Consider the following 12,972-nt stretch of genomic DNA (forward strand, 5'->3'; position numbering starts at 1 on the left):
AAGTGAGCTAGGGGAAAGGAAATGTTATTGGGGATATCCTAAGAGAAATTGCACGTATAGTCCCGCGCTGTAAGAAATCTACAGATAAGTGGACCTGTGCAGTTCAAATCCGTGTTGTTTGAGGGTGAGTTGTACAGTTTTATTGGCCCACGGCCTTACCCATTCCTTTATGTACCGTCTGGCTGCTTCCATGCTACAAAGATTGAGGTGAGCAGTCTCAACAGAGACCTTATGCCCACAAAGCCTAAAATATTTGCTATCCAACCCTTTACATAAAATGTTTACTGATCTACTCCAGCGAATTGCAAACTTTTATTAGCTGATGCAGGGGACACTTTGGGTTGCGTCTCTGTTGCATGTCAGGTTTTCAGAGAAGCAGGCTCTGAAATGGAGTTTAACGTGCGGGATATTCCTTAGGGCATGCTTTTGGATCACCACTTGTTCCAGGTGGGGAAGGAAGCAGAAAGAAAGAGGTCGATCTGTAATGCAGGCTCAGTGACCGCCTCAACTGACCCCATAGAGAGATAGGATGGCCTTTTGGGGTTGTCCTAGGTTGGGGTAAGGTGTTCAGCCCTTGAAACCCTACATTATGGGGCGCCTGGGTGGCGCAGTCGGTTAAGCGTCCGACTTCAGCCAGGTCACGATCTCGCGGTCCGTGCGTTCGAGCCCCGCGTCGGGCTCTGGGCTGATGGCTCAGAGTCTGGAGCCTGCTTCCGATTCTGTGTCTCCCTCTCTCTCTGCCCCTCCCCCGTTCATGCTCTGTCTCTCTCTGTCCCAAAAATAAATAAACGTTGAAAAAAAAAAAAACCCTACATTAATCAGTTGTTGGATGTCCGCTGTCCCGGGAAGGGTGCATGGTCCCTGGTGAGGTGGTTGTCTGCAGCTGAATCAGTCCTTAAAGGGGCTGACAGCTGAGGTCAAGGGCTTTATTGAAAGGGGTGGTGGGGCACCTGGCTGGCTCAGTTGGTTAAGCGTTCAGGTCATGATCTCATGGTTCATGAGATCAAGCCCCACGTTGGGCTCTGCACTGCCAGCACGGAGCCTGCTTGGGCTGCATATTCTCTCTCTCTCTCAAAATAAATGTAAGAAAAAAGAAAGGGGTAGCAGATTCCACAGTCTTCTCACTACCCCACAGATCTTCTTGACATCTGCCTTGCCATCAGAACTCTGATTTTGTTTGAAGCAGCAACATGACGAGCCCCCAGGATACATCCTGACTCTGTTAAGCCTCTCCTGCTTCTCGCCTGGGCCTGTGCCACCTATTTATTCTTCAGCCTCCTTTACAGCCAGCAGTGGCTTACTGGAGTCTAGCTCTGGCCAATAGAGTATAAGGGGAAGTCTGCAAGGATGGGGCAGTGTGGTTCTAAGAAAGATAGTTTGTTTTCTGATGAAAAGGGACAAGCATGAGAGAAGGAAGAGTTGGCTGGCAGCCCCCCTCCGCTTTCTTCCTCCCTCAAATGTAGGCATTGATGCCTTGGGCTGTGGCAGCCATCTTGAGGCCATGAGGCAACACCTATGCATTCATTATCTTTTGATGATGACACTAAGAATGGCGAAAGAGAAAGGAAGAAAGAAAGAAAGAAAGAAAGAAAGAAAGAAAGAAAGAAAGAAAGGAAGGTAGATTGGATCCTTGGTGTCATTATTTGAATCATTATATTGGGCCTGTAACTGTCTACCTTCAGTCCTCTTGTTCAGTGGGATAATAGTATGGCAGGTCATTCCTTGCCTCAGGCACTGGGTTTTCATTCTCCATCTGTAAAATGGGATAAGAATAATACTTCCCTTGTGAAGCTGCTATGAATCATCAAATATCTTGGCATATTTAAAGTGAACTATATAGGAAATAAAGCCAAGGAGGATTCTATGGTAACCGATCTAAAGAGAGGAATGACAAATATAGTAAAAGCCATCGTTACCAATGAGGATCACCAAATTCCTAGAAAGAAGCAGTTGGCAGCTTGAGGCAATTAGCTCTACAAGATTTCTCTTACCTTTTAAATATATAATACATGATACAGATATGTATATAAGGATCTATATAAAGATATGTATTACTATATACACACACACACACACACACACACACACACACTATGAGTTAGATATTCTAGTACTTAGTGTCCCAAGCATTCTAAACTGATAAGGCAGGGGATTGTTTTATCATATGAAACCCTGCACAAAACTTCAATGTGTGAACAGAAAACTATCACAATTCTAGTTAAAACTAATTTGGCGGCTTGCATCGCCCTCCTCTACTCCCCTCCTTCTGGACACTTTCATAGACCTTTAGAACCCTGAGGGAACCCGAGTTTCAAACCCCTAGAATGGGTGGTATATCAGTTACCTACTGCTACAATGATGCTGTCTAGCAACACAAAATTTCAATGCACTTAAAAATCAGGGTTCGTTGCTCTTTCGTCTGAGCTGGTTGGCTAGACAGTTCTGCTGATCTTGGCTGGACTCCCTCTGATGTGTGGGGATGGCTGATTGTTGACTGATCTAGGATGGCCTAAGCTTGGGCAGTCGGGGAGAGCTTTGCTGGCATCCTCCAGCAGGGGTAAGAGGCATGTAAGAGGGAGATCAAAGCTAATCATGCAGGTACATTTCCCGCCTCTGGTTACATCACATTTACTAACCTCTCTCTGCCTAAGGCGAATCACATGGCCAAGCCCAGAGTCAGAGTGGGAGGGTGCTTCAAAGTCACATGGTGACAGGTATAAAGAAGGGTGAAAAGCTATGGCTTCATACATATGCATGGTGTGTGTGTGTGTGTGTGTGTGTGTGTGTGTGCGCGCGCGCGCATCACCTATGGTCTCGGAGAATCCTCCTGATTTTAAACACATGATCTTGAAAGCTCCATAGAAACCCGACCTTAAAAAGGTGGCTTTTTCTATTTCACTGGTTGGGCCTCATGGTGTGTTGTTTGTTTTTTTTTCCTTAGGGCTTATGCTGCAAAAAATTATGTGCTCTCAGATGTTCAGGCCAGCTAGCTGTTGATCAGTTCCCCCATTTGTGTGACTACAAATAGGACTTACCCACCATCTGTATCCCTAAGTTTAAGCACAAGACTAGAAACATTGCACTAGGGGGATCAAGGAGCTTATGGTCCCAACTCAAATTGCCTAGAGTGGGGAGGGGTGACTCGTAGTTCAGCAACACAGGAAGACTGTCAAATGTCCTGATGATATGAAATCAGCCATATAAAAGAGTGGAACTTAAGTCACAGTTCTGCTTGTTCTGTGATGCATAATTTCATCAGGATAAAAAGGAAAACACGAAGCATGCTTGTATATCTAAGTGAGGCTGGCACAGCAATTAGGCCCTGTTGATGGGGGCTTGGTTTACTCTCCTGCTCCGAATAATTTATTTGTGTGGCACCCACACAGCTTTGTGCCACTGAGCACATGTGTTCTCACTCTCCTGTAAATACTTGATTTTTCTAGTCCTGCTCCCAAGTGGTTTCTTTCTTGGGAGCTGCTACCACTTGAAAAGTTTGTCCAAACAAACTGACCAAGACCTGGTCAGTCTTTTAAGAAAACTGTCTGCCTCTATGCATTTTGTTTTTATTCATGTCTTTCATTTTTCTCCTCTTTCACCTCGATTAAAATTCCCAGGAGGGTTGGCTTGAAGTTATGGGAGTCTGTAGAGAAACCGTGGTTATGTAGCATACATGATGTTTCAGCACCACGGACAGAGCACCTCCCGCTGTGTGGATCTCGTATGCCTACAACACAGCCTGTGGAGAACAAACCTGTTGTTTAATTTTCCTCTGTGTAGGGCACCATTTCATCAAGAGCTGGTTCAATGGTTAACAGCTTGAGTCTGGGGCTAGAATGTCTGAGTGTAATTTTGCCATCTCTCCCGTTACTAACCGCTTGACTCAGCCTCGGTTTCTCATCAGTAAAATAGAAATCATAATAGTGTCTAACTCCCTAGAGTTGTCGGGATTAAATGGCACGGTAAATTGAATTATTGGCCCCGATTCTTCATTCCTACTGGTTTGCATGCTATGAAACTTGGCAGTCGACAATATGGCTTGTTCATCCTATAGAATGGTAGCAGATGAGATGTAAACAGTGACAACAAATATGCTTAGAAACCCTCTCCTGTGCTTCTGTCCTTACCATGAGCAAAGCTTCCCTTAGGTAGTTCCTTCCTCGTCATCCTGGGCCCTGGGGTAAACCTATGGGGTCAAATTTGAACTCAACCCTCAATCTGGAACATAGAGTCTGGAGCCCCGTCTATCCCTGCCAAGTTGCAGCCCACACCTAGACCCATGAGAATAAATGATTTCTGTATCGAATCACTGAGTTTTAGGGCTGTTTGTTATGCAGCATAATTGAGGGAGTAGCTGACCAATAGAAGTAAAACAAAGTATGTAATACACTTAAAACAGTGCCTGTACAAAGTAAGTGAATTATTCATTTTGGCTCTCCAGGTCATCATTATCAGGAGATGTGAAGATCAGTGGTACATGACTAAGATCTGGCTGTCTGGCCTTGGGCAAGTCATTTAACCTCACTGGTCCTCACTTTGCTTGTGTACAAAATGAAGCTAGGAATGCCCCTTCTGAGTATGTCTGAAATCATCAAAGGAGATCTGAACCTAAAATGGTATTGGAAACTATAGGTTGGTCAACTGTAAAAGCAATGTGATCAGGTGCTTCTAACACATCCTTTGTGTCAGAAACAACATTCAGATTATGAAATCCAGTCTGAAGACCCAGTAGTACCAATGGGGGAAAGAGCCATGAAACCAAAAAGCTACTAGCTTTAAACTGATTTACCAGTACAACCCTTTTTACTGATTGGATGCTAATTCCCAAGTACAGAGTCAGGCCTCACCAAATAAGTCACACACATTGTGTAATTTAGCATCAGGAGAAGATCCAGGTAGCTCCCATCCAAATAGCTCTTGGGTCCAAGAGACTCTCCAAGTAGTATCTTGTGATGGCTGGAAAAAAAAAAATGCTTCCATGAGCAGCATTCTCTTGGAATAAGGATCTTGATTTTGCAGGTCCCTTTGAAAAGGTGTCTAAGTTACTAACAGACACACAACGATAGTTACACATCTAGCAAAAGATGAGCAAGCTGTCTACCAGCTGGGAGAGGGAATGAGACTGAGAGCAGATGTGTTCTGATGGTGGGGGTGAGGTAGGCTGGAGGGACAAAACACAAAACATGAAATCCAGTCAAGCAGGAGGAATTGGGGGGGGGGGGAGGAAATAAACAGTGGTAATTGTGGAAGGTTGTAGGAATTCTCAATATGCCTGGGTTCATAAGAGCATGTGGAATTTACAAAAAGATTTCTTAAATCGGATGCAAGAAATACTAAAACAGAAGAACTGATAAGTTGGGCTTTGTTACAATGAACAATTCTTCCCCTTCAAAGATGTTAGGAAAATGAAAAGGAAAGCCACATACTTAAAGCCCTTACACCTAGAATATACAAAGAACACTTATAACTAATAAGAAGACAACACAATTTTTGAAAGGGGCTGATTATTTATTTTAAATTCTAGTATAATTAACATGCAGTGTTATTAGTTTCAGGTGTACAATATAGTGATTCAACAATTTCATACATGACTCAGTGCTCATCAAAATAAACGTACTACTCTTCATTCCCTTAACCTATATCAAACATCTGCCCACCTCCCTCTGGAAAACACCCGTTTTTTTCTCTATAGTTAAGGGTATGTTTTTTGTTTTTTTGTTTGTTTCTTAAATTCCACATGAGTGAAATCATGTAGTATTTGTCTTTCTCTGACTTATTTCACCTAGTATTATATCCTCTAGATCCATCCATGTTGTTGCAAATAGCAAGATCTCATTCTTTTTTATGGCTAATATTTCTGTGTGTGTGTGTGTGTGTGTGTGTGTGTGTGTGTAAACACCATATCTTTATCCATTCATCTATGAATGGACATTTGGGTTGCTTCCATATCTTGGCTATTGTAAATAATGCTGCAATAAACATAGGGGTGCATATATCTTTTTGAATTAGTATTTTCATTTTCTTTGGGTAAATACCCAGGAGTGGAGTTACTGAATCATATGGTAATTCTAGTTTTAATTTTTTTTAGAAACCTCCATGCTGTTTTCCACAGTGGCTGCACTAGCTTACATTCCCACAAACAGGGCACAAGGGCTCCTTTTTCTCCACATTCTTAACAAAACTTTTTGTTTCTTGTGTTTTTGATTGTAGCCATTCTGACAGGCGTGAGGTGGTATCTCATTGTGGTTTTGATTTACATTTCCTTGATGATTAGTGTTGTTGAGCATGTTTTCATATGTCTGTTGGCCTTCTGTATGTCTTCTTTAGAGAAATGTCTGTTCATGTCTTCTGCCCATTTTAATTAGATTGTTGGTGTTGTATATTGGTGTTGTATAAGTTCTTTATATATCTTGGATAATAACCCCTTATCAGATATATCATTTACAAATATTTTTTCTACTTGGTTATTGTTTTTATTTTGTTGATGGTTTCCCTTGCTGTGCAGAAACTTTTTATTTTGATGTAGTCCTAATATTTTATTTTTTGTTTCCCTTGCCTTAGGAAACCTTTCTAGAAAAATGTTTTTATAGCCAGTGTCAGAGAAATTATTGCCTGTGCTCTCTTCGAGGATTTTCATGGTTTCAGATCACACATTTAGATCTTTAATCCATTTTGAGTCTATGTTTGTGTATGGGGTAATAAAGTGGTCCAGTTTCCTTCTTTTGCATGTAGCTATCCAGTTTTTCCAACACCATTTGTTAAAGAGACTGTTCTTTACCCGCTGCATATTCTTGCTTCCTCTGTCAGAGATCTATTGACCATATAATTGTGGGTTTATTTCTGGGCTCTCTATTCTGTGCTGTTGATCTATGTGTCTATTTTTGTGCCAGTGCCATACCATTTTGATTACACAGCTTTGTAGTCTATCTTGACATCTGTGGTTGTGATACCTCTAGTTTTGTTCTTTTTCAAGATTGCTTTGCCTATTTGAGGTCTTTTGTGGTTACATACAAATTTGAGGATTATTCTAGTTCTGTGAAAAATGCTATTGGTATTTTGATAGAGATTGATTGCATTACATCTGTAGATTGCGTTGGGTAGTATGGACATTTTAACAATACTTGTTCTCCCAATCCATGAGCATGGGATATCTTCCCCTTTGTACATGTCATCTGCACTTGCTTTCATCAATGTTTTATAGTTTTCAAAGTACAGGTCTTTTACATCCTTGGTTAACTTATTTCCTAGGTGTTTTATTATTCTTGGTGAAATTGTAAATGGGAACGTTTTCTTAATTTCTTTTTCTGCTACTTCATTATTAGTATATAAAAGTGTAACAGATTTCTGTATATTGATTTTGTATCCTGTGACTTTACTGAATTCATTTATAGTTATAGTAGTTTTTTGGTGGAGTCTTTAGGGTTTTCTATACATAGTATCATGTCATCTGCAAAAAGTGAAAGTTTTACTTCTTCCTTACCAACTTGGATGCCTTTTACTTCTTGTCTTTATTTCTCATCTGATTGCTGTGGCTAAGAGTTCCAGTACTATGTTGAATAAAAGTTGTGGGAGTGGACATCCTTGTCTTGCTCTATATCTTAGGGGGAAAGCTCTCAGGTTTTCCCCATTGAACATCTGGATTTTTCATATATGGCCTTTATTATGTTGAGGTGTGTTTTCTCTGAGCCTGCTTTGTTGGAGGTTTTTATCATGAATGGAGGTTGTACTTTGTTAAATGCTTTTTCTGCATCTATTAAAATGATCATAAGGTTTTTGTTCTTTCTCTTCTTGATGTGATGTAACACATGGATTGATTTGTGAATATTGAACCACCCTTGCATCCCAAGAATAAATCCCATCTGATTGTGGTGAATGTTTTTTTAAAATATATTGTTGGATTTGGTTTGCTAATATTTTTTGAGGAATTGTGCATCTATGTTCATCAGAGATATTGGCTGTAGTGGTTGTTTTTTTTTATTATTTGTTTTTGTACTGTCTTTATCTGGTTTTCTTATCAGGGTAATGCTGGCCTCATAGAATGAATTTGGAAGATTTCCTTCCTTTTCTATTTTTGGAACTAGTTTGTGAAGAATAGGTATTAAATATTTTTTAAATGTTTGGTTGAATTCCCCTGTGAGGCCATCTGGTCCTAGACTTGTTTGCTGAGAGTATTATTATTATTGATTGAATTTCATTGCTAGTAATCATCTGTTCAAATTGTCTACTAATGATTCAGTTTTGGGAAATGATATGTTTCTAGGAGTTTATTTCTTCTAGGTTGCCCAACTTGTTGGCATATAATTTTTCATAATATGCTCTTATAATCCTTTGTATTTATGTGGTGTTGGTTGTTTCTTTGCTTTCATTTCTGATTTTGAGTCCTTTTTTTATGAATCTGGCTAGAGATTTATTAGTTTTGTTGATCTTTTCAAAGAATAAGCTCCCAGTTTCACTGATCTGTTCAATGTTTGTTTGTTTGTTTTGTTTTTTGAGTTTCTATTTCACTTATTTTTGCTCTAATCTTCATTATTTCTCCCCTTCTACTGTTTTTCTTTTTCTGGCTCCTTTGGTGTAAGATTAGGTGTTTACTTGAGATTTTTCTTTCTTCTTGAGGTAGGCCTATATTGCTATAATCTTCCCTTTTAGAGATGCTTGTGCTGCATCCCAAAGATTTTGGACCCTTGTGTTTTTATTTTCTTTTGTCTCTGTGTATTTTTAAAATTTCCTCCTTGATTTCTTGGTTGACCCCTTCATTGTTTGGTAGCATGTTATGCTACCGATATGATTAGATTCCTCCATGTATTTGTGTTCTTTCCAGATTTTTTCTTGTGGTTGATTTCTAGTTTCATAGTATTGTGGTCAGAAAAGATGCATGATATAGTTTTAATCTTCTTGAATTTGTTGAGACTTGTTTTGTGGCCTAACATGTAATCTATTCTGGGGAATGTTCCATGTGTACTTGAAAAGAATGTGTATTCCACTGTTTGGGGATGGAATGTTCTGAATATATCTATTAGATTCATCTGGTCCAATGTGTCATTCAAAGCCACTGTTGCTTGTTTTTTTCTGTTTGCATTATCTATTAATTGGGATGTTAAAGTCCCTAGTATCATTGTATTCCTATCGATTTGTTTCTTATGTGTGTTAATAGCTGCATTATGTATTTGGGTGCTTTCACGTTGGGTGCATAAACAGTTATAATTGTTACATCTTCTCTATTGGATTGTTCCTTCTATGAGTATATAGCATCCTTCTTTGTCTTTTGTTACAGTCTTTTAAAATCTATTTTGTATAATATTAGTAATGCTACCCCAGCCTTCTTTTCACTTCCATTTGCATGATAAATGTTTTCCATCCCCTCACTTTCAATCTGCATGTGTCATGAGGTCTGAAAGGAGTTTCTTGTAGCCAGCCTAAATATGGGGCTTCTTTTTTATCCATTCCATCACACTATGTCTTTTGATTGGAATGTTTACTCTATTTACCTTCAAAGTAATTATTGATGTGTTTGTACTTATTGCCATTTTGTTATTTGCTTTATTGTTGTTTTGTAGTTCTCTGTTCGTTTCTTCTCTTGATCTATTTTCTTGTGGTTTGATGGCTTTCATTAGTAATATGCTTAGATTCCTTTCTCTTTATTTTTTGTATATATGTATTACAGGCTTTTAATTTGGTTATCATTAGGTTTATATGTAATATCCTATATATAGAGTAGTCTATATTAAGTTGATGGTCACTTAGATTTGAACCCATTTTAGAAGCACTAAGTTTTTACTCCTCCCCACCACAACACACATGTTTTAGGTATACGGTGTCATATTTCACATCTTTTTATTTTGTGAATCACCTGCCTGATTTTTATGCATACATTTCATTTTTCTGATTTTCTTCTCCCTACTTTTCTTACCCCTGTTTTGGTCTTTCTTTGTCATTCAAAGAATCCCCTTTAACATTTCTTGTAACGCTGATTTAGTGGTGATGAATTCCTTTAACTTTTGTTTGGGGAAACATTCTCTCCTTCTATTCTGAATGATAGCATAGCTGGATAGAATATTCTTGGTTGCAGGGTTTTTTTCCTTTTAGGACTTTGAATATATCCTGCCACTCCCTTCTGGCCTGCAAAGTTTCTGCTGAAAAATCAGCTGATAGCCTTATGGGGTTTCCCTTAGATGTAACTGTTTTCTTTTCTCTTGCTGCTTTTAAAATTCACTATCACTACATTTTGCCACTTACTATGCCTTGAGTGGACCTCCTTAGGTTGATTTTTTTTTTTTTTTTTTTGAGGGCTCTTTGTGCCTCCTTGATCTGGATGTCTGTTTTCCTTCCCCAGATTTTGGACGTTTTCAGCTATTTTTATTCAAGTAAATTTTGCTCCCCTTATTCTCTCTCTTCTCCTTCTGGAACCTCTATAATGCAAATGTTATTACACTGATGATGTCATTGAGTTCCCTTAATCTATTTTCATTTTTAAAATTCTTTTTTCTTTTTCCTGCTCTGCTTGCTTGATTTCCATTACTGTCTTCTAGCTCACTGATCCATTTTTCTGCTTCCTCTACTCTACTATTTATTCCCTCTAGTGTATTTTTAATTTCACTTACTGAGTTAATCTGATTATTTTTGATATTTTCTATCTTTTTGTTGGCAGTCTCCCTGAGATCCTAAGTCTAGTGAGTATCTTTAGGACAATTATTTCATATTTTCTGTCAGGCATATTGCCTATCTTTTTCATTTTGCTCTCTTGCTCTGATTTTGTCTCCTTCTTTCATTTGGGACTTAGGCTTCTGTCTCCTCATGTTGTCCAACTTTCTGTGTCTGTTTCTATATACTGGGAAAGTCAGCTATGTCTCCTGCTCTTGAAAGTAGGGCCTTGAGGAAAAAGAGGTCCTGCAGTGAAAAGGACAGAGTATTTGAACAGACACTTCAGCAAAGAAAATTTAGAGCTAGTGAGTGCGTGAAAAGATGCACAACATCATTCACCATTAGAGAGATGCACATTCAAACCACAGTGAGTACCACTCACATCCAATAGGATATCTAAAAGTAAAAAGAGGGGCGCCTGGGTGGCGCAGTCGGTTAAGCGTCCGACTTCAGCCAGGTCACGATCTCGCACTCCGTGAGTTCGAGCCCCGCGTCAGGCTCTGGGCTGATGGCTCGGAGCCTGTTTCTGATTCTGTGTCTCCATCTCTCTCTGCCCCTCCCCCGTTCATGCTCTGTCTCTCTCTGTCCCAAAAATAAATAAACGTTGAAAAAAAAATTTTTTTTTTAAATAAAATAAAAGTAAAAAGACAGACAGCACCAAGGGTTGGTGAGGATGTGACTTCTCCTCTACTGCTGGTAGAAATAGATAATGGGACAGCGTTTTGGGAAAACAGTTTGGCAGGTTTTTTTAAATAAAATTCAACATCCATTTGTGATCCAGCAGCGATTCCACTCTTAGGTATTTACTCAAGAGGATGAAAACTTGTATCAGCACAAAGATCTGTATGTCAACATTTATAGCAGCTTTACTGATAATAACTCCAAACTGGAAAGAAGTCAAATTGCTATCAATTGGTGAATGAGTTAAAAAAAAAAAAAAAAAAAAGATGTGGTATGTCCATACAATGGAGTACTACTAAGCAATGGAAAGGAGTGAACTCTCGATACTGATCACGCAACAATATGGAAATATCTCAAAACTATGAAGTTAGCTGAAAGAAGAGAGACTTGTATGATTCCATTTATATGAAATTCTGGAAAATTATAATGATAGAAAGCAAACCAGTGGGGGAGGGCACAGTGGAAGGAGGAAATCAACTGCAAAGGGCATGTCAGAACTTTTTGAGGAAAATGGTAATGTTCTATAGCATGAAAGGGATGGTAATCCTATGATTATCTCATGAGTATTAAAATTCACCAACTCCTATACGTGAAATTGGCAAATTTTGTTGTATGTAAAATATATTTCAATAAAAGTGACCAGGGGCGCCTGGGTGGCGCAGTCGGTTGGGCGTCCGACTTCAGCCAGGTCACGATCTCGCGGTCCGTGAGTTCGAGCCCCGCGTCGGGCTCTGGGCTGATGGCTCAGAGCCTGGAGCCTGTTTCCGATTCTGTGTCTCCCTCTCTCTCTGCCCCTCCCCCGTTCATGCTCTGTCTCTCTCTGTCCCAAAAATAAATAAACATTAAAAAAAAAAAAATTAAAAAAAAAAAAAGTGACCAAAAAAACCCACCGAGCTCGTGGTAAAGAAAATATTAATATTGACAACAATAATTAAATCCCTTTAACGAGTCAGATGCTCTGCATACATTTGTCTTCTTTTCTAGATCTAGGAAACACATGCTCAAAGGTATGAAACAACGTTCCTAACGTCACACATCAGGGAAGTAAGTGGCAGAGCTGGGACTTGAACCTGGAAAGGTGAAAGCACAGCCTACACATTTTCTACAGGACCCCTCAACTGGGCTCTGAGACCAACAACCTACCATCCTGTGGCTTGGAAATGGAGTCAATTGCTGGGGAAAGATGCAACCCTAACACCTGAGGAGCATCTGGTTTCTCCTTGGGAATTAGCTAACAATTACCAAATCCATGCATTTAATGAGGTGGAAAGTGGCCTATGATAACAGTAATTAGCACTTAAACATTGCTCTTTAATATTAGCTTGCTTTAAAGGCATGTTTATTAAACACTTTCCACAGCCCTGGGAGGCAAGAGAAGGATGGAATGGCTGGCTTTCCAAGAAAGCCAACCGAGGTGAGGAAGTGGGCACGTTATCTTCCAGGCCAGTCTCCTACCAGCCTTCCATAAGAAAACAGTGGCCTCAGTTCATTCAGCCAACAACATGCAGAGAAAGGGCACATGGTGGGTGAAAGATCTCTGATTCACAGCTTTGATGACAGGGAAAGTAGGTGTGAAATGTGGTATGCCTTTTGGCAAGGCCCTTCCCCTCTCTGGGCATGTTCCCCCAGTGGGTTAGTATGCGTGACTCCAAGCCC

The sequence above is a fragment of the Lynx canadensis genome, chromosome D3, assembly GCF_007474595.2.
Source record: "Lynx canadensis isolate LIC74 chromosome D3, mLynCan4.pri.v2, whole genome shotgun sequence".
In the NCBI taxonomy this organism is placed as follows: domain Eukaryota; kingdom Metazoa; phylum Chordata; class Mammalia; order Carnivora; family Felidae; genus Lynx; species Lynx canadensis.